Source organism: Trichomycterus rosablanca, unplaced genomic scaffold (assembly GCF_030014385.1).
Source record: "Trichomycterus rosablanca isolate fTriRos1 unplaced genomic scaffold, fTriRos1.hap1 scaffold_95, whole genome shotgun sequence".
In the NCBI taxonomy this organism is placed as follows: Eukaryota; Metazoa; Chordata; class Actinopteri; order Siluriformes; family Trichomycteridae; genus Trichomycterus; species Trichomycterus rosablanca.
The window spans coordinates 179774-197077 of NW_026947259.1; the positions used below are offsets into that span (position 1 = coordinate 179774).

At 48.5% G+C, this 17304-nt stretch overlaps 32 non-coding genes across 32 annotated transcripts; 27 read left to right on the forward strand and 5 right to left on the reverse strand.

The window, feature by feature from the left end:
• Positions 1 to 544: 544 nt before the first annotated feature.
• trnav-cac (transfer RNA valine (anticodon CAC)) lies at positions 545 to 617 on the forward strand. Its single transcript has one exon. It is a non-coding gene; the product is annotated as a tRNA-Val (tRNA).
• Positions 618 to 721: 104 nt separating this feature from the next.
• Positions 722 to 794, forward strand: trnav-uac (transfer RNA valine (anticodon UAC)). The gene has a single exon. It is a non-coding gene; the product is annotated as a tRNA-Val (tRNA).
• A 108-nt stretch (positions 795 to 902) lies between these two features.
• Positions 903 to 975, forward strand: trnav-aac (transfer RNA valine (anticodon AAC)). The gene has a single exon. It is a non-coding gene; the product is annotated as a tRNA-Val (tRNA).
• An 83-nt stretch (positions 976 to 1058) lies between these two features.
• trnad-guc (transfer RNA aspartic acid (anticodon GUC)) lies at positions 1059 to 1130 on the forward strand. Its single transcript has one exon. It is a non-coding gene; the product is annotated as a tRNA-Asp (tRNA).
• Positions 1131 to 2495: 1365 nt separating this feature from the next.
• trnav-cac (transfer RNA valine (anticodon CAC)) lies at positions 2496 to 2568 on the forward strand. The gene has a single exon. It is a non-coding gene; the product is annotated as a tRNA-Val (tRNA).
• Positions 2569 to 2672: 104 nt separating this feature from the next.
• On the forward strand, positions 2673 to 2745 carry trnav-uac (transfer RNA valine (anticodon UAC)). Its single transcript has one exon. It is a non-coding gene; the product is annotated as a tRNA-Val (tRNA).
• Positions 2746 to 2849: 104 nt separating this feature from the next.
• On the forward strand, positions 2850 to 2922 carry trnav-aac (transfer RNA valine (anticodon AAC)). The gene has a single exon. It is a non-coding gene; the product is annotated as a tRNA-Val (tRNA).
• Positions 2923 to 3005: 83 nt separating this feature from the next.
• On the forward strand, positions 3006 to 3077 carry trnad-guc (transfer RNA aspartic acid (anticodon GUC)). Its single transcript has one exon. It is a non-coding gene; the product is annotated as a tRNA-Asp (tRNA).
• A 1356-nt stretch (positions 3078 to 4433) lies between these two features.
• Positions 4434 to 4506, forward strand: trnav-cac (transfer RNA valine (anticodon CAC)). Its single transcript has one exon. It is a non-coding gene; the product is annotated as a tRNA-Val (tRNA).
• Positions 4507 to 4610: 104 nt separating this feature from the next.
• On the forward strand, positions 4611 to 4683 carry trnav-uac (transfer RNA valine (anticodon UAC)). The gene has a single exon. It is a non-coding gene; the product is annotated as a tRNA-Val (tRNA).
• Positions 4684 to 4791: 108 nt separating this feature from the next.
• On the forward strand, positions 4792 to 4864 carry trnav-aac (transfer RNA valine (anticodon AAC)). The gene has a single exon. It is a non-coding gene; the product is annotated as a tRNA-Val (tRNA).
• Positions 4865 to 5339: 475 nt separating this feature from the next.
• Positions 5340 to 5411, reverse strand: trnag-ucc (transfer RNA glycine (anticodon UCC)). Its single transcript has one exon. It is a non-coding gene; the product is annotated as a tRNA-Gly (tRNA).
• A 946-nt stretch (positions 5412 to 6357) lies between these two features.
• On the forward strand, positions 6358 to 6430 carry trnav-cac (transfer RNA valine (anticodon CAC)). The gene has a single exon. It is a non-coding gene; the product is annotated as a tRNA-Val (tRNA).
• A 104-nt stretch (positions 6431 to 6534) lies between these two features.
• On the forward strand, positions 6535 to 6607 carry trnav-uac (transfer RNA valine (anticodon UAC)). Its single transcript has one exon. It is a non-coding gene; the product is annotated as a tRNA-Val (tRNA).
• Positions 6608 to 6711: 104 nt separating this feature from the next.
• On the forward strand, positions 6712 to 6784 carry trnav-aac (transfer RNA valine (anticodon AAC)). Its single transcript has one exon. It is a non-coding gene; the product is annotated as a tRNA-Val (tRNA).
• An 83-nt stretch (positions 6785 to 6867) lies between these two features.
• trnad-guc (transfer RNA aspartic acid (anticodon GUC)) lies at positions 6868 to 6939 on the forward strand. The gene has a single exon. It is a non-coding gene; the product is annotated as a tRNA-Asp (tRNA).
• A 1356-nt stretch (positions 6940 to 8295) lies between these two features.
• On the forward strand, positions 8296 to 8368 carry trnav-cac (transfer RNA valine (anticodon CAC)). The gene has a single exon. It is a non-coding gene; the product is annotated as a tRNA-Val (tRNA).
• A 104-nt stretch (positions 8369 to 8472) lies between these two features.
• Positions 8473 to 8545, forward strand: trnav-uac (transfer RNA valine (anticodon UAC)). Its single transcript has one exon. It is a non-coding gene; the product is annotated as a tRNA-Val (tRNA).
• A 108-nt stretch (positions 8546 to 8653) lies between these two features.
• trnav-aac (transfer RNA valine (anticodon AAC)) lies at positions 8654 to 8726 on the forward strand. Its single transcript has one exon. It is a non-coding gene; the product is annotated as a tRNA-Val (tRNA).
• A 475-nt stretch (positions 8727 to 9201) lies between these two features.
• Positions 9202 to 9273, reverse strand: trnag-ucc (transfer RNA glycine (anticodon UCC)). The gene has a single exon. It is a non-coding gene; the product is annotated as a tRNA-Gly (tRNA).
• A 946-nt stretch (positions 9274 to 10219) lies between these two features.
• On the forward strand, positions 10220 to 10292 carry trnav-cac (transfer RNA valine (anticodon CAC)). Its single transcript has one exon. It is a non-coding gene; the product is annotated as a tRNA-Val (tRNA).
• A 285-nt stretch (positions 10293 to 10577) lies between these two features.
• On the forward strand, positions 10578 to 10650 carry trnav-aac (transfer RNA valine (anticodon AAC)). The gene has a single exon. It is a non-coding gene; the product is annotated as a tRNA-Val (tRNA).
• An 83-nt stretch (positions 10651 to 10733) lies between these two features.
• trnad-guc (transfer RNA aspartic acid (anticodon GUC)) lies at positions 10734 to 10805 on the forward strand. The gene has a single exon. It is a non-coding gene; the product is annotated as a tRNA-Asp (tRNA).
• Positions 10806 to 11152: 347 nt separating this feature from the next.
• Positions 11153 to 11224, reverse strand: trnag-ucc (transfer RNA glycine (anticodon UCC)). The gene has a single exon. It is a non-coding gene; the product is annotated as a tRNA-Gly (tRNA).
• Positions 11225 to 12170: 946 nt separating this feature from the next.
• trnav-cac (transfer RNA valine (anticodon CAC)) lies at positions 12171 to 12243 on the forward strand. Its single transcript has one exon. It is a non-coding gene; the product is annotated as a tRNA-Val (tRNA).
• A 104-nt stretch (positions 12244 to 12347) lies between these two features.
• Positions 12348 to 12420, forward strand: trnav-uac (transfer RNA valine (anticodon UAC)). Its single transcript has one exon. It is a non-coding gene; the product is annotated as a tRNA-Val (tRNA).
• Positions 12421 to 12770: 350 nt separating this feature from the next.
• On the reverse strand, positions 12771 to 12842 carry trnag-ucc (transfer RNA glycine (anticodon UCC)). The gene has a single exon. It is a non-coding gene; the product is annotated as a tRNA-Gly (tRNA).
• Positions 12843 to 14144: 1302 nt separating this feature from the next.
• trnav-aac (transfer RNA valine (anticodon AAC)) lies at positions 14145 to 14217 on the forward strand. Its single transcript has one exon. It is a non-coding gene; the product is annotated as a tRNA-Val (tRNA).
• Positions 14218 to 14300: 83 nt separating this feature from the next.
• On the forward strand, positions 14301 to 14372 carry trnad-guc (transfer RNA aspartic acid (anticodon GUC)). Its single transcript has one exon. It is a non-coding gene; the product is annotated as a tRNA-Asp (tRNA).
• Positions 14373 to 15742: 1370 nt separating this feature from the next.
• On the forward strand, positions 15743 to 15815 carry trnav-uac (transfer RNA valine (anticodon UAC)). The gene has a single exon. It is a non-coding gene; the product is annotated as a tRNA-Val (tRNA).
• Positions 15816 to 16079: 264 nt separating this feature from the next.
• On the forward strand, positions 16080 to 16151 carry trnad-guc (transfer RNA aspartic acid (anticodon GUC)). The gene has a single exon. It is a non-coding gene; the product is annotated as a tRNA-Asp (tRNA).
• A 337-nt stretch (positions 16152 to 16488) lies between these two features.
• Positions 16489 to 16560, reverse strand: trnag-ucc (transfer RNA glycine (anticodon UCC)). Its single transcript has one exon. It is a non-coding gene; the product is annotated as a tRNA-Gly (tRNA).
• Positions 16561 to 17304: the final 744 nt, after the last annotated feature.

Consider the following 17304-nt stretch of genomic DNA (forward strand, 5'->3'; position numbering starts at 1 on the left):
TTCATTTTAGTGGAATACTGCTTGGACTCCTTCTGCTGCACATTGCAAAGTTTCCAGGGATGCAAGGAGACTCTCATAGCCCTGTGGAAGCAGGAGAACACCTGGGTGCCTTTCTGCAAATCTGCTCTCTCATCTGTAAGTTTCATTTCAAAGTTTCATTGACCATGACTGAGATCTTTCTCACTTGTTGTACTGAATTAGTTTGGAGTGGGTGGCTTATGTTACTGAGCCAGTTTGGCCATTTAGCATAATGCAAAGGCTGCTTGTGGAAGCTGCAGTTTGTGCTTAGCTGTAGGGACTGGGTGCTTGTGTCTTGTGCCGTTTGCCTGGCTTCACACTTTGATGCCATGCTTTTGTGTTGCTGCAAGTGCTACTTTTGCTTTCTCTGCTTTAAAGGCACACAGACACGTGTTTGCTGCTTTAGCTTTTTGTTGTTGGTAAGCCCATGGCCCATGACTTAGTCAGTAGAATTGAGCCAGTTCTTTGGATGAGTGAAGCCTCTGATGAGTGCTGCAACACAAGTGGCACTGAGCTGAGGCATGCAGTTTCTGTAGTGTAGTGGTCATCACGTTCGCCTCACACGCGAAAGGTCCCCGGTTCGAAACCGGGCAGAAACAATGCTTACCCTTTATGCATCGCTTGATAACTTTCTGCCCATATTTGTGTTTTGAGTCCCTTTTTAATCCAGACACTAAGCTGCAGCCAGGAGGTGCTAGACTCAGTTTCTGTAGTGTAGTGGTCATCACGTTCGCTTTACACGCGAAAGGCCCCCGGTTCGAAACCGGGCAGAAGCAGCTGAGACTTTTTATGCTTCGCATGACAACATTCTTCCTTCATCTATGTTTTGAATTTCAGTTTATTCCAGACACAAAGCTGCAGCCAGGAAGTGCCCCACTCAGTTAGTTTCTGTAGTGTAGTGGTCATCACGTTCGCCTAACACGCGAAAGGTCCCCGGTTCGAAACCGGGCAGAAACATCTTTGCTGCAGGTGGCCTTTCTGTTCACCTCAAGTGGTGAGAGTTTCAGGGAGGTATGCCTTATCGATGCCCCTTTTGCTCGTCCTCGTTAGTATAGTGGACAGTATCTCCGCCTGTCACGCGGAAGACCGGGGTTCGATTCCCCGACGGGGAGACGGCATTGTTTTTGCCGCTAAGCGCATGGCATGGAAGAGTGACTAGTCTGCATCTGATTTTCTTTTTGAGTCTTCTCAAACTGCACGTGGCACATTCCTTGAAGGTAACACTGTTTGGTCTTGGTGACATTAAGTAGAACAAGGGCCTTTCCATGAGATTAGAAGAATGGCCACTGTCCCTGTGTACAGCTCCTGTTTGGCTGGATTCTACCACTGAACCACCAATGCTGCACATGCCCAGCTTCAGACCTTCCTGGCTGAGATGGTGGAATTATGTTGCAGCGAGCAATATGAAAGGAGTTGCAAGCTACTTTTTGTTCACTTGGCACCTGCTGGTTAAAGGGTATGCGTTGGCCGGGAATCTAACCCGGGTCAACTGCTTGGAAGGCAGCTATGCTCACCACAATACCACCAACGCAGGCGACAAAAGCACCACCCTGTTAGAACCCGTTGCTGCAAGCAAGTGCTGGTTTTGTCTTTGTGGCTCTGTGAAGGGGAGTTGGTCTCCAAGACTTGTTCTTTGGTGAGTAATTGTGCTAGGAGGTCTTTTAGCAGTCAGCTGATCTCTCTGCATCACATCAACAAAGAGAACAACTGCACAACAGCTTTCACCATCACCCCAGCTGTGTGCCACCACATTATTGGTCTATCAGGACTAGCAGAGAGCTTTCACACCCCTTTCCTCCAATGGCTGCACGGTGAGTTTGCTGATGTCACAGCTGGGATTCAGACAAAGAGCTTTTGAATTTCTGGAAAGGGAGGGGACCAGTAGAAGTGATCAAGTCCTGTGGATGAGTGGAGGCTCCCAGCAAGACCCAGGTTCATTTTAGTGGAATACTGCTTGGACTCCTTCTGCTGCACATTGCAAAGTTTCCAGGGATGCAAGGAGACTCTCATAGCCCTGTGGAAGCAGGAGAACACCTGGGTGCCTTTCTGCAAATCTGCTCTCTCATCTGTAAGTTTCATTTCAAAGTTTCATTGACCATGACTGAGATCTTTCTCACTTGTTGTACTGAATTAGTTTGGAGTGGGAGGCTTATGTTACTGAGCCAGTTTGGCCATTTAGCATAATGCAAAGGCTGCTTGTGGAAGCTGCAGTTTGTGCTTAGCTGTAGGGACTGGGTGCTTGTGTCTTGTGCCGTTTGCCTGGCTTCACACTTTGATGCCATGCTTTTGTGTTGCTGCAAGTGCTACTTTTGCTTTCTCTGCTTTAAAGGCACACAGACACGTGTTTGCTGCTTTAGCTTTTTGTTGTTGGTAAGCCCATGGCCCATGACTTAGTCAGTAGAATTGAGCCAGTTCTTTGGATGAGTGAAGCCTCTGATGAGTGCTGAAACACAAGTGGCACTGAGCTGAGGCATGCAGTTTCTGTAGTGTAGTGGTCATCACGTTCGCCTCACACGCGAAAGGTCCCCGGTTCGAAACCGGGCAGAAACAATGCTTACCCTTTATGCATCGCTTGATAACTTTCTGCCCATATTTGTGTTTTGAGTCCCTTTTTAATCCAGACACTAAGCTGCAGCCAGGAGGTGCCCGACTCAGTTTCTGTAGTGTAGTGGTCATCACGTTCGCTTTACACGCGAAAGGTCCCCGGTTCGAAACCGGGCAGAAGCAGCTGAGACTTTTTATGCTTCGCATGACAACATTCTTCCTTCATCTAGGTTTTGAATTTCAGTTTATTCCAGACACTAAGCTGCAGCCAGGAGGTGCCCGACTCAGTTTCTGTAGTGTAGTGGTCATCACGTTCGCCTAACACGCGAAAGGTCCCCGGTTCGAAACCGGGCAGAAACATCTTTGCTGCAGGTGGCCTTTCGGTTCACCTCAAGTGGTGAGAGTTTCAGGGAGGTATGCGTAATCGATGCCCCTTTTGCTCGTCCTCGTTAGTATAGTGGACAGTATCTCCGCCTGTCACGCGGAAGACCGGGGTTCGATTCCCCGACGGGGAGACGGCATTGTTTTTGCCGCTAAGCGCATGGCATGGAAGAGTGACTAGTCTGCATCTGATTTTCTTTTTGAGTCTGCACGTGGCACATTCCTTGAAGGTAACACTGTTTGGTCTTGGTGACATTAAGTAGAACAAGGGCCTTTCCATGAGATTAGAAGAATGGCCACTGTCCCTGTGTACAGCTCCTGTTTGGCTGGATTCTACCACTGAACCACCAATGCTGCACATGCCCAGCTTCAGACCTTCCTGGCTGAGATGGTGGAATTATGTTGCAGCGAGCAATATGAAAGGAGTTGCAAGCTACTTTTTGTTCCCTTGGCACCTGCTGGTTAAAGGGTATGCGTTGGCCGGGAACCGAACCCGGGCCAACTGCTTGGAAGGCAGCTATGCTCACCACAATACCACCAACGCAGGCGACAAAAGCACCACCCTGTTAGAACCCGTTGCTGCAAGCAAGTGCTGGTTTTGTCTTTGTGGCTCTGTGAAGGGGAGTTGGTCTCCAAGACTTGTTCTTTGGTGAGTAATTGTGCTAGGAGGTCTTTTAGCAGTCAGCTGATCTCTCTGCATCACATCAACAAAGAGAACAACTGCACAACAGCTTTCACCATCACCCCAGCTGTGTGCCACCACATTATTGGTCTATCAGGACTAGCAGAGAGCTTTCACACCCCTTTCCTCCAATGGCTGCACGGTGAGTTTGCTGATGTCACAGCTGGGATTCAGACAAAGAGCTTTTAAATTTCTGGAAAGGGAGGGGACCAGTAGAAGTGATCAAGTCCTGTGGATGAGTGGAGGCTCCCAGCAAGACCCAGGTTCATTTTAGTGGAATACTGCTTGGACTCCTTCTGCTGCACATTGCAAAGTTTCCAGGGATGCAAGAAGACTCTCATAGCCCTGTGGAAGCAGGAGAACACCTGGGTGCCTTTCTGCAAATCTGCTCTCTCATCTGTAAGTTTCATTTCAAAGTTTCATTGACCATGACTGAGATCTTTCTCACTTGTTGTACTGAATTAGTTTGGAGTGGGTGGCTTATGTTACTGAGCCAGTTTGGCCATTTAGCATAATGCAAAGGCTGCTTGTGGAAGCTGCAGTTTGTGCTTAGCTGTAGGGACTGGGTGCTTGTGTCTTGTGCCGTTTGCCTGGCTTCACACTTTGATGCCATGCTTTTGTGTTGCTGCAAGTGCTACTTTTGCTTTCTCTGCTTTAAAGGCACACAGACACGTGTTTGCTGCTTTAGCTTTTTGTTGTTGGTAAGCCCATGGCCCATGACTTAGTCAGTAGAATTGAGCCAGTTCTTTGGATGAGTGAAGCCTCTGATGAGTGCTGCAACACAAGTGGCACTGAGCTGAGGCATGCAGTTTCTGTAGTGTAGTGGTCATCACGTTCGCCTCACACGCGAAAGGTCCCCGGTTCGAAACCGGGCAGAAACAATGCTTACCCTTTATGCATCGCTTGATAACTTTCTGCCCATATTTGTGTTTTGAGTCCCTTTTTAATCCAGACACTAAGCTGCAGCCAGGAGGTGCCCGACTCAGTTTCTGCAGTGTAGTGGTCATCACGTTCGCTTTACACGCGAAAGGTCCCCGGTTCGAAACCGGGCAGAAGCAGCTGAGACTTTTTATGCTTCGCATGACAACATTCTTCCTTCATCTAGGTTTTGAATTTCAGTTTATTCCAGACACAAAGCTGCAGCCAGGAAGTGCCCCACTCAGTTAGTTTCTGTAGTGTAGTGGTCATCACGTTCGCCTAACACGCGAAAGGTCCCCGGTTCGAAACCGGGCAGAAACATCTTTGCTGCAGGTGGCCTTTCTGTTCACCTCAAGTGGTGAGAGTTTCAGGGAGGTATGCCTAATCGATGCCCCTTTTGCTCGTCCTCGTTAGTATAGTGGACAGTATCTCCGCCTGTCACGCGGAAGACCGGGGTTCGATTGCCGCTAAGCGCATGGCATGGAAGAGTGACTAGTCTGCATCTGATTTTCTTTTTGAGTCTTCTCAAACTGCACGTGGCACATTCCTTGAAGGTAACACTGTTTGGTCTTGATGACATTAAGTAGAACAAGGGCCTTTCCATGAGATTAGAAGAATGGCCACTGTCCCTGTGTACAGCTCCTGTTTGGCTGGATTCTACCACTGAACCACCAATGCTGCACATGCCCAGCTTCAGACCTTCCTGGCTGAGATGGTGGAATTATGTTGCAGCGAGCAATATGAAAGGAGTTGCAAGCTACTTTTTGTTCACTTGGCACCTGCTGGTTAAAGGGTATGCGTTGACCGGGAATCGAACCCGGGTCAACTGCTTGGAAGGCAGCTATGCTCACCACTATACCACCAACGCAGGCGACAAAATCACCACCCTGTTAGAACCCGTTGCTGCAAGCAAGTGCTGGTTTTGTCTTTGTGGCTCTGTGAAGGGGAGTTGGTCTCCAAGACTTGTTCTTTGGTGAGTAATTGTGCTAGGAGGTCTTTTAGCAGTCAGCTGATCTCTCTGCATCACATCAACAAAGAGAACAACTGCACAACAGCTTTCACCATCACCCCAGCTGTGTGCCACCACATTATTGGTCTATCAGGACTAGCAGAGAGCTTTCACACCCCTTTCCTCCAATGGCTGCACGGTGAGTTTGCTGATGTCACAGCTGGGATTCAGACAAAGAGCTTTTAAATTTCTGGAAAGGGAGGGGACCAGTAGAAGTGATCAAGTCCTGTGGATGAGTGGAGGCTCCCAGCAAGACCCAGGTTCATTTTAGTGGAATACTGCTTGGACTCCTTCTGCTGCACATTGCAAAGTTTCCAGGGATGCAAGAAGACTCTCATAGCCCTGTGGAAGCAGGAGAACACCTGGGTGCCTTTCTGCAAATCTGCTCTCTCATCTGTAAGTTTCATTTCAAAGTTTCATTGACCATGACTGAGATCTTTCTCACTTGTTGTACTGAATTAGTTTGGAGTGGGAGGCTTATGTTACTGAGCCAGTTTGGCCATTTAGCATAATGCAAAGGCTGCTTGTGGAAGCTGCAGTTTGTGCTTAGCTGTAGGGACTGGGTGCTTGTGTCTTGTGCCGTTTGCCTGGCTTCACACTTTGATGCCATGCTTTTGTGTTGCTGCAAGTGCTACTTTTGCTTTCTCTGCTTTAAAGGCACACAGACACGTGTTTGCTGCTTTAGCTTTTTGTTGTTGGTAAGCCCATGGCCCATGACTTAGTCAGTAGAATTGAGCCAGTTCTTTGGATGAGTGAAGCCTCTGATGAGTGCTGAAACACAAGTGGCACTGAGCTGAGGCATGCAGTTTCTGTAGTGTAGTGGTCATCACGTTCGCCTCACACGCGAAAGGTCCCCGGTTCGAAACCGGGCAGAAACAATGCTTACCCTTTATGCATCGCTTGATAACTTTCTGCCCATATTTGTGTTTTGAGTCCCTTTTTAATCCAGACACTAAGCTGCAGCCAGGAGGTGCCCGACTCAGTTTCTGTAGTGTAGTGGTCATCACGTTCGCTTTACACGCGAAAGGTCCCCGGTTCGAAACCGGGCAGAAGCAGCTGAGACTTTTTATGCTTCGCATGACAACATTCTTCCTTCATCTAGGTTTTGAATTTCAGTTTATTCCAGACACTAAGCTGCAGCCAGGAGGTGCCCGACTCAGTTTCTGTAGTGTAGTGGTCATCACGTTCGCCTAACACGCGAAAGGTCCCCGGTTCGAAACCGGGCAGAAACATCTTTGCTGCAGGTGGCCTTTCGGTTCACCTCAAGTGGTGAGAGTTTCAGGGAGGTATGCGTAATCGATGCCCCTTTTGCTCGTCCTCGTTAGTATAGTGGACAGTATCTCCGCCTGTCACGCGGAAGACCGGGGTTCGATTCCCCGACGGGGAGACGGCATTGTTTTTGCCGCTAAGCGCATGGCATGGAAGAGTGACTAGTCTGCATCTGATTTTCTTTTTGAGTCTGCACGTGGCACATTCCTTGAAGGTAACACTGTTTGGTCTTGGTGACATTAAGTAGAACAAGGGCCTTTCCATGAGATTAGAAGAATGGCCACTGTCCCTGTGTACAGCTCCTGTTTGGCTGGATTCTACCACTGAACCACCAATGCTGCACATGCCCAGCTTCAGACCTTCCTGGCTGAGATGGTGGAATTATGTTGCAGCGAGCAATATGAAAGGAGTTGCAAGCTACTTTTTGTTCCCTTGGCACCTGCTGGTTAAAGGGTATGCGTTGGCCGGGAACCGAACCCGGGCCAACTGCTTGGAAGGCAGCTATGCTCACCACAATACCACCAACGCAGGCGACAAAAGCACCACCCTGTTAGAACCCGTTGCTGCAAGCAAGTGCTGGTTTTGTCTTTGTGGCTCTGTGAAGGGGAGTTGGTCTCCAAGACTTGTTCTTTGGTGAGTAATTGTGCTAGGAGGTCTTTTAGCAGTCAGCTGATCTCTCTGCATCACATCAACAAAGAGAACAACTGCACAACAGCTTTCACCATCACCCCAGCTGTGTGCCACCACATTATTGGTCTATCAGGACTAGCAGAGAGCTTTCACACCCCTTTCCTCCAATGGCTGCACGGTGAGTTTGCTGATGTCACAGCTGGGATTCAGACAAAGAGCTTTTAAATTTCTGGAAAGGGAGGGGACCAGTAGAAGTGATCAAGTCCTGTGGATGAGTGGAGGCTCCCAGCAAGACCCAGGTTCATTTTAGTGGAATACTGCTTGGACTCCTTCTGCTGCACATTGCAAAGTTTCCAGGGATGCAAGAAGACTCTCATAGCCCTGTGGAAGCAGGAGAACACCTGGGTGCCTTTCTGCAAATCTGCTCTCTCATCTGTAAGTTTCATTTCAAAGTTTCATTGACCATGACTGAGATCTTTCTCACTTGTTGTACTGAATTAGTTTGGAGTGGGTGGCTTATGTTACTGAGCCAGTTTGGCCATTTAGCATAATGCAAAGGCTGCTTGTGGAAGCTGCAGTTTGTGCTTAGCTGTAGGGACTGGGTGCTTGTGTCTTGTGCCGTTTGCCTGGCTTCACACTTTGATGCCATGCTTTTGTGTTGCTGCAAGTGCTACTTTTGCTTTCTCTGCTTTAAAGGCACACAGACACGTGTTTGCTGCTTTAGCTTTTTGTTGTTGGTAAGCCCATGGCCCATGACTTAGTCAGTAGAATTGAGCCAGTTCTTTGGATGAGTGAAGCCTCTGATGAGTGCTGCAACACAAGTGGCACTGAGCTGAGGCATGCAGTTTCTGTAGTGTAGTGGTCATCACGTTCGCCTCACACGCGAAAGGTCCCCGGTTCGAAACCGGGCAGAAACAATGCTTACCCTTTATGCATCGCTTGATAACTTTCTGCCCATATTTGTGTTTTGAGTCCCTTTTTAATCCAGACACTAAGCTGCAGCCAGGAGGTGCCCGACTCAGTTTCTGCAGTGTAGTGGTCATCACGTTCGCTTTACACGCGAAAGGTCCCCGGTTCGAAACCGGGCAGAAGCAGCTGAGACTTTTTATGCTTCGCATGACAACATTCTTCCTTCATCTAGGTTTTGAATTTCAGTTTATTCCAGACACAAAGCTGCAGCCAGGAAGTGCCCCACTCAGTTAGTTTCTGTAGTGTAGTGGTCATCACGTTCGCCTAACACGCGAAAGGTCCCCGGTTCGAAACCGGGCAGAAACATCTTTGCTGCAGGTGGCCTTTCTGTTCACCTCAAGTGGTGAGAGTTTCAGGGAGGTATGCCTAATCGATGCCCCTTTTGCTCGTCCTCGTTAGTATAGTGGACAGTATCTCCGCCTGTCACGCGGAAGACCGGGGTTCGATTGCCGCTAAGCGCATGGCATGGAAGAGTGACTAGTCTGCATCTGATTTTCTTTTTGAGTCTTCTCAAACTGCACGTGGCACATTCCTTGAAGGTAACACTGTTTGGTCTTGGTGACATTAAGTAGAACAAGGGCCTTTCCATGAGATTAGAAGAATGGCCACTGTCCCTGTGTACAGCTCCTGTTTGGCTGGATTCTACCACTGAACCACCAATGCTGCACATGCCCAGCTTCAGACCTTCCTGGCTGAGATGGTGGAATTATGTTGCAGCGAGCAATATGAAAGGAGTTGCAAGCTACTTTTTGTTCACTTGGCACCTGCTGGTTAAAGGGTATGCGTTGACCGGGAATCGAACCCGGGTCAACTGCTTGGAAGGCAGCTATGCTCACCACTATACCACCAACGCAGGCGACAAAATCACCACCCTGTTAGAACCCGTTGCTGCAAGCAAGTGCTGGTTTTGTCTTTGTGGCTCTGTGAAGGGGAGTTGGTCTCCAAGACTTGTTCTTTGGTGAGTAATTGTGCTAGGAGGTCTTTTAGCAGTCAGCTGATCTCTCTGCATCACATCAACAAAGAGAACAACTGCACAACAGCTTTCACCATCACCCCAGCTGTGTGCCACCACATTATTGGTCTATCAGGACTAGCAGAGAGCTTTCACACCCCTTTCCTCCAATGGCTGCACGGTGAGTTTGCTGATGTCACAGCTGGGATTCAGACAAAGAGCTTTTAAATTTCTGGAAAGGGAGGGGACCAGTAGAAGTGATCAAGTCCTGTGGATGAGTGGAGGCTCCCAGCAAGACCCAGGTTCATTTTAGTGGAATACTGCTTGGACTCCTTCTGCTGCACATTGCAAAGTTTCCAGGGATGCAAGAAGACTCTCATAGCCCTGTGGAAGCAGGAGAACACCTGGGTGCCTTTCTGCAAATCTGCTCTCTCATCTGTAAGTTTCATTTCAAAGTTTCATTGACCATGACTGAGATCTTTCTCACTTGTTGTACTGAATTAGTTTAAAGTGGGTGGCTTATGTTACTGAGCCAGTTTGGCCATTTAGCATAATGCAAAGGCTGCTTGTGGAAGCTGCAGTTTGTGCTTAGCTGTAGGGACTGGGTGCTTGTGTCTTGTGCCGTTTGCCTGGCTTCACACTTTGATGCCATGCTTTTGTGTTGCTGCAAGTGCTACTTTTGCTTTCTCTGCTTTAAAGGCACACAGACACGTGTTTGCTGCTTTAGCTTTTTGTTGTTGGTAAGCCCATGGCCCATGACTTAGTCAGTAGAATTGAGCCAGTTCTTTGGATGAGTGAAGCCTCTGATGAGTGCTGCAACACAAGTGGCACTGAGCTGAGGCATGCAGTTTCTGTAGTGTAGTGGTCATCACGTTCGCCTCACACGCGAAAGGTCCCCGGTTCGAAACCGGGCAGAAACAATGCTTACCCTTTATGCATCGCTTGATAACTTTCTGCCCATATTTGTGTTTTGAGTCCCTTTTTAATCCAGACACTAAGCTGCAGCCAGGAGGTGCTAGGCTCAGTTTCTGTAGTGTAGTGGTCATCACGTTGGCTTTACACGCGAAAGGTCTCCGGTTCGAAACCGGGCAGAAGCAGCTGAGACTTTTTATGCTTCGCATGACAACATTCTTCCTTCATCTAGGTTTTGAATTTCAGTTTATTCCAGACACAAAGCTGCAGCCAGGAAGTGCCCCACTCAGTTAGTTTCTGTAGTGTAGTGGTCATCACGTTCGCCTAACACGCGAAAGGTCCCCGGTTCGAAACCGGGCAGAAACATCTTTGCTGCAGGTGGCCTTTCTGTTCACCTCAAGTGGTGAGAGTTTCAGGGAGGTATGCCTAATCGATGCCCCTTTTGCTCGTCCTCGTTAGTATAGTGGACAGTATCTCCGCCTGTCACGCGGAAGACCGGGGTTCGATTCCCCGACGGGGAGACGGCATTGTTTTTGCCGCTAAGCGCATGGCATGGAAGAGTGACTAGTCTGCATCTGATTTTCTTTTTGAGTCTTCTCAAACTGCACGTGGCACATTCCTTGAAGGTAACACTGTTTGGTCTTGGTGACATTAAGTAGAACAAGGGCCTTTCCATGAGATTAGAAGAATGGCCACTGTCCCTGTGTACAGCTCCTGTTTGGCTGGATTCTACCACTGAACCACCAATGCTGCACATGCCCAGCTTCAGACCTTCCTGGCTGAGATGGTGGAATTATGTTACAGCGAGCAATGTGAAAGGAGTTGCAAGCTACTTTTTGTTCACTTGGCACCTGCTGGTTAAAGGGTATGCGTTGGCCAGGAATCGAACCCGGGTCAACTGCTTGGAAGGCAGCTATGCTCACCACTATACCACCAACGCAGGCGACAAAAGCACCACCCTGTTAGAACCCGTTGCTGCAAGCAAGTGCTGGTTTTGTCTTTGTGGCTCTGTGAAGGGGAGTTGGTCTCCAAGACTTGTTCTTTGGTGAGTAATTGTGCTAGGAGGTCTTTTAGCAGTCAGCTGATCTCTCTGCATCACATCAACAAAGAGAACAACTGCACAACAGCTTTCACCATCACCCCAGCTGTGTGCCACCACATTATTGGTCTATCAGGACTAGCAGAGAGCTTTCACACCCCTTTCCTCCAATGGCTGCACGGTGAGTTTGCTGATGTCACAGCTGGGATTCAGACAAAGAGCTTTTGAATTTCTGGAAAGGGAGGGGACCAGTAGAAGTGATCAAGTCCTGTGGATGAGTGGAGGCTCCCAGCAAGACCCAGGTTCATTTTAGTGGAATACCGCTTGGACTCCTTCTGCTGCACATTGCAAAGTTTCCAGGGATGCAAGGAGACTCTCATAGCCCTGTGGAAGCAGGAGAACACCTGGGTGCCTTTCTGCAAATCTGCTCTCTCATCTGTAAGTTTCATTTCAAAGTTTCATTGACCATGACTGAGATCTTTCTCACTTGTTGTACTGAATTAGTTTGGAGTGGGAGGCTTATGTTACTGAGCCAGTTTGGCCATTTAGCATAATGCAAAGGCTGCTTGTGGAAGCTGCAGTTTGTGCTTAGCTGTAGGGACTGGGTGCTTGTGTCTTGTGCCGTTTGCCTGGCTTCACACTTTGATGCCATGCTTTTGTGTTGCTGCAAGTGCTACTTTTGCTTTCTCTGCTTTAAAGGCACACAGACACGTGTTTGCTGCTTTAGCTTTTTGTTGTTGGTAAGCCCATGGCCCATGACTTAGTCAGTAGAATTGAGCCAGTTCTTTGGATGAGTGAAGCCTCTGATGAGTGCTGCAACACAAGTGGCACTGAGCTGAGGCATGCAGTTTCTGTAGTGTAGTGGTCATCACGTTCGCCTCACACGCGAAAGGTCCCCGGTTCGAAACCGGGCAGAAACAATGCTTACCCTTTATGCATCGCTTGATAACTTTCTGCCCATATTTGTGTTTTGAGTCCTTTTTTAATCCAGACACTAAGCTGCAGCCAGGAGGTGCTAGACTCAGTTTCTGTAGTGTAGTGGTCATCACGTTCGCTTTACACGCGAAAGGTCCCCGGTTCGAAACCGGGCAGAAACATCTTTGCTGCAGGTGGCCTTTCTGTTCACCTCAAGTGGAAGAGTGACTAGTCTGCATCTGATTTTCTTTTTGAGTCTTCTCAAACTGCACGTGGCACATTCCTTGAAGGTAACACTGTTTGGTCTTGGTGACATTAAGTAGAACAAGGGCCTTTCCATGAGATTAGAAGAATGGCCACTGTCCCTGTGTACAGCTCCTGTTTGGCTGGATTCTACCACTGAACCACCAATGCTGCACATGCCCAGCTTCAGACCTTCCTGGCTGAGATGGTGGAATTATGTTGCAGCGAGCAATATGAAAGTAGTTGCAAGCTACTTTTTGTTCCCTTGGCACCTGCTGGTTAAAGGGTATGCGTTGGCCGGGAATCTAACCCGGGTCAACTGCTTGGAAGGCAGCTATGCTCACCACTATACCACCAACGCAGGCGACAAAAGCACCACCCTGTTAGAACCCGTTGCTGCAAGCAAGTGCTGGTTTTGTCTTTGTGGCTCTGTGAAGGGGAGTTGGTCTCCACGACTTGTTCTTTGGTGAGTAATTGTGCTAGGAGGTCTTTTAGCAGTCAGCTGATCTCTCTGCATCACATCAACTAAGAGAACAACTGCACAACAGCTTTCACCATCACCCCAGCTGTGTGCCACCACATTATTGGTCTATCAGGACTAGCAGAGAGCTTTCACACCCCTTTCCTCCAATGGCTGCACGGTGAGTTTGCTGATGTCACAGCTGGGATTCAGACAAAGAGCTTTTGAATTTCTGGAAAGGGAGGGGACCAGTAGAAGTGATCAAGTCCTGTGGATGAGTGGAGGCTCCCAGCAAGACCCAGGTTCATTTTAGTGGAATACTGCTTGGACTCCTTCTGCTGCACATTGCAAAGTTTCCAGGGATGCAAGGAGACTCTCATAGCCCTGTGGAAGCAGGAGAACACCTGGGTGCCTTTCTGCAAATCTGCTCTCTCATCTGTAAGTTTCATTTCAAAGTTTCATTGACCATGACTGAGATCTTTCTCACTTGTTGTACTGAATTAGTTTGGAGTGGGAGGCTTATGTTACTGAGCCAGTTTGGCCATTTAGCATAATGCAAAGGCTGCTTGTGGAAGCTGCAGTTTGTGCTTAGCTGTAGGGACTGGGTGCTTGTGTCTTGTGCCGTTTGTCTGGCTTCACACTTTGATGCCATGCTTTTGTGTTGCTGCAAGTGCTACTTTTGCTTTCTCTGCTTTAAAGGCACACAGACACGTGTTTGCTGCTTTAGCTTTTTGCTGTTGGTAAGCCCATGGCCCATGACTTAGTCAGTAGAATTGAGCCAGTTCTTTGGATGAGTGAAGCCTCTGATGAGTGCTGCAACACAAGTGGCACTGAGCTGAGGCATGCAGTTTCTGTAGTGTAGTGGTCATCATGTTCGCCTCACACGCGGAAGGTCCCCGGTTCGAAACCGGGCAGAAACAATGCTTACCCTTTATGCATCGCTTGATAACTTTTTAATCCAGACACTAAGCTGCAGCCAGGAGGTGCTAGACTCAGTTTCTGAAGTGTAGTGGTCAAGTGTAGTGGCCAGCCAAACAGCCAAATCACGTTTGCTTTACACGCGAAAGGTCCCCGGTTCGAAACCGGGCAGAAGCAGCTGAGACTTTTTATGCTTCGCATGACAACATTTTTCCTTCATCTAGGTTTTGAATTTCAGTTTATTCCAGACACAAAGCTGCAGCCAGGAAGTGCCCCACTCAGTTAGTTTCTGTAGTGTAGTGGTCATCACGTTCGCCTAACACGCGAAAGGTCCCCGGTTCGAAACCGGGCAGAAACATCTTTGCTGCAGGTGGCCTTTCTGTTCACCTCAAGTGGTGAGAGTTTCAGGGAGGTATGCCTAATCGATGCCCCTTTTGCTCGTCCTCGTTAGTATAGTGGACAGTATCTCCGCCTGTCACGCGGAAGACCGGGGTTCGATTCCCCGACGGGGAGACGGCATTGTTTTTGCCGCTAAGCGCATGGCATGGAAGAGTGACTAGTCTGCATCTGATTTTCTTTTTGAGTCTTCTCAAACTGCACGTGGCACATTCCTTGAAGGTAACACTGTTTGGTCTTGGTGACATTAAGTAGAAAAAGGGCCTTTCCATGAGATTAGAAGAATGGCCACTGTCCCTGTGTACAGCTCCTGTTTGGCTGGATTTCAGATTGCCTCAGATGCTCACCACTATACCACCAACGCAGGCGACAAAAGCACCACCCTGTTAGAACCCGTTGCTGCAAGCAAGTGCTGGTTTTGTCTTTGTGGCTCTGTGAAGGGGAGTTGGTCTCCAAGACTTGTTCTTTGGTGAGTAATTGTGCTAGGAGGTCTTTTAGCAGTCAGCTGATCTCTCTGCATCACATCAATAAAGAGAACAACTGCACAACAGCTTTCACCATCACCCCAGCTGTGTGCCACCACATTATTGGTCTATCAGGACTAGCAGAGAGCTTTCACACCCCTTTCCTCCAATGGCTGCACGGTGAGTTTGCTGATGTCACAGCTGGGATTCAGACAAAGAGCTTTTGAATTTCTGGAAAGGGAGGGGACCAGTAGAAGTGATCAAGTCCTGTGGATGAGTGGAGGCTCCCAGCAAGACCCAGGTTCATTTTAGTGGAATACTGCTTGGACTCCTTCTGCTGCACATTGCAAAGTTTCCAGGGATGCAAGGAGACTCTCATAGCCCTGTGGAAGCAGGAGAACACCTGGGTGCCTTTCTGCAAATCTGCTCTCTCATCTGTAAGTTTCATTTCAAAGTTTCATTGACCATGACTGAGATCTTTCTCACTTGTTGTACTGAATTAGTTTGGAATGGGAGGCTTATGTTACTGAGCCAGTTTGGCCATTTAGCATGAAGCAAAGGCTGCTTGTGGAAGATGCAGTTTGTGCTTAGCTGTGGGGACTGGGTGCTTGTGTCTTGTGCCGTTTGCCTGGCTTCACACTTTGATGCCATGCTTTTGTGTTGCTGCAAGTGCTACTTTTGCTTTCTCTGCTTTAAAGGCACACAGACACGTGTTTGCTGCTTTAGCTTTTTGTTGTTGGTAAGCCCATGGCCCATGACTTAGTCAGTAGAATTGAGCCAGTTCTTTGGATGAGTGAAGCCTCTGATGAGTGCTGCAACACAAGTGGCACTGAGCTGAGGCATGCAGTTTCTGTAGTGTAGTGGTCATCACGTTCGCCTCACATGCGAAAGGTCTCCGGTTCGAAACCGGGCAGAAACAATGCTTACCCTTTCTGCATCGCTTGATAACTTTCTGCCCATATGTTTGTTTTGAGTCCCTTTTTAATCCAGACACTAAGCTGCAGCCAGGAGATGCCCATCTCAGTTTCTGTAGTGTAGTGGTCATCACGTTGGCTTTACACGCGAAAGGTCCCCGGTTCGAAACCGGGCAGAAGCAGCTGAGACTTTTTATGCTTCGCATGACAACATTCTTCCTTCATCTAGGTTTTGAATTTCAGTTTATTCCAGACACAAAGCTGCAGCCAGGAAGTGCCCCACTCAGTTAGTTTCTGTAGTGTAGTGGTCATCACGTTCGCCTAACACGCGAAAGGTCCCCGGTTCGAAACCGGGCAGAAAGATCTTTGCTGCAGGTGGCCTTTCTGTTCACCTCAAGTGGTGAGAGTTTCAGGGAGGTATGCCTAATCGATGCCCCTTTTGCTCGTCCTCGTTAGTATAGTGGACAGTATCTCCGCCTGTCACGCGGAAGACCGGGGTTCGATTCCCCGACGGGGAGACGGCATTGTTTTTGCCGCTAAGCGCATGGCATGGAAGAGTGACTAGTCTGCATCTGATTTTCTTTTTGAGTCTTCTCAAACTGCACGTGGCACATTCCTTGAAGGTAACACTGTTTGGTCTTGGTGACATTAAGTAGAACAAGGGCCTTTCCATGAGATTAGAAGAATGGCCACTGTCCCTGTGTACAGCTCCTGTTTGGCTGGATTCTACCACTGAACCACCAATGCTGCACATGCCCAGCTTCAGACCTTCCTGGCTGAGATGGTGGAATTATGTTGCAGCGAGCAATATGAAAGCTACTTTTTGTTCCCTTGGCACCTGCTGGTTAAAGGGTATGCGTTGGCCGGGAATCGAACCCGGGTCAACTGCTTGGAAGGCAGCTATGCTCACCACTATACCACCAACGCAGGTGACAAAAGCACCACCCTGTTAGAACCCGTTGCTGCAAGCAAGTGCTGGTTTTGTCTTTGTGGCTCTGTGAAGGGGAGTTGGTCTCCAAGACTTGTTCTTTGGTGAGTAATTGTGCTAGGAGGTCTTTTAGCAGTCAGCTGATCTCTCTGCATCACATCAACAAAGAGAACAACTGCACAACAGCTTTCACCATCACCCCAGCTGTGTGCCACCACATTATTGGTCTATCAGGACTAGCAGAGAGCTTTCACACCCCTTTCCTCCAATGGCTGCACGGTGAGTTTGCTGATGTCACAGCTGGGATTCAGACAAAGAGCTTTTAAATTTCTGGAAAGGGAGGGGACCAGTAGAAGTGATCAAGTCCTGTGGATGAGTGGAGGCTCCCAGCAAGACCCAGGTTCATTTTAGTGGAATACTGCTTGGACTCCTTCTGCTGCACATTGCAAAGTTTCCAGGGATGCAAGAAGACTCTCATAGCCCTGTGGAAGCAGGAGAACACCTGGGTGCCTTTCTGCAAATCTGCTCTCTCATCTGTAAGTTTCATTTCAAAGTTTCATTGACCATGACTGAGATCTTTCTCACTTGTTGTACTGAATTAGTTTGGAGTGGGTGGCTTATGTTACTGAGCCAGTTTGGCCATTTAGCATAATGCAAAGGCTGCTTGTGGAAGCTGCAGTTTGTGCTTAGCTGTAGGGACTGGGTGCTTGTGTCTTGTGCCGTTTGCCTGGCTTCACACTTTG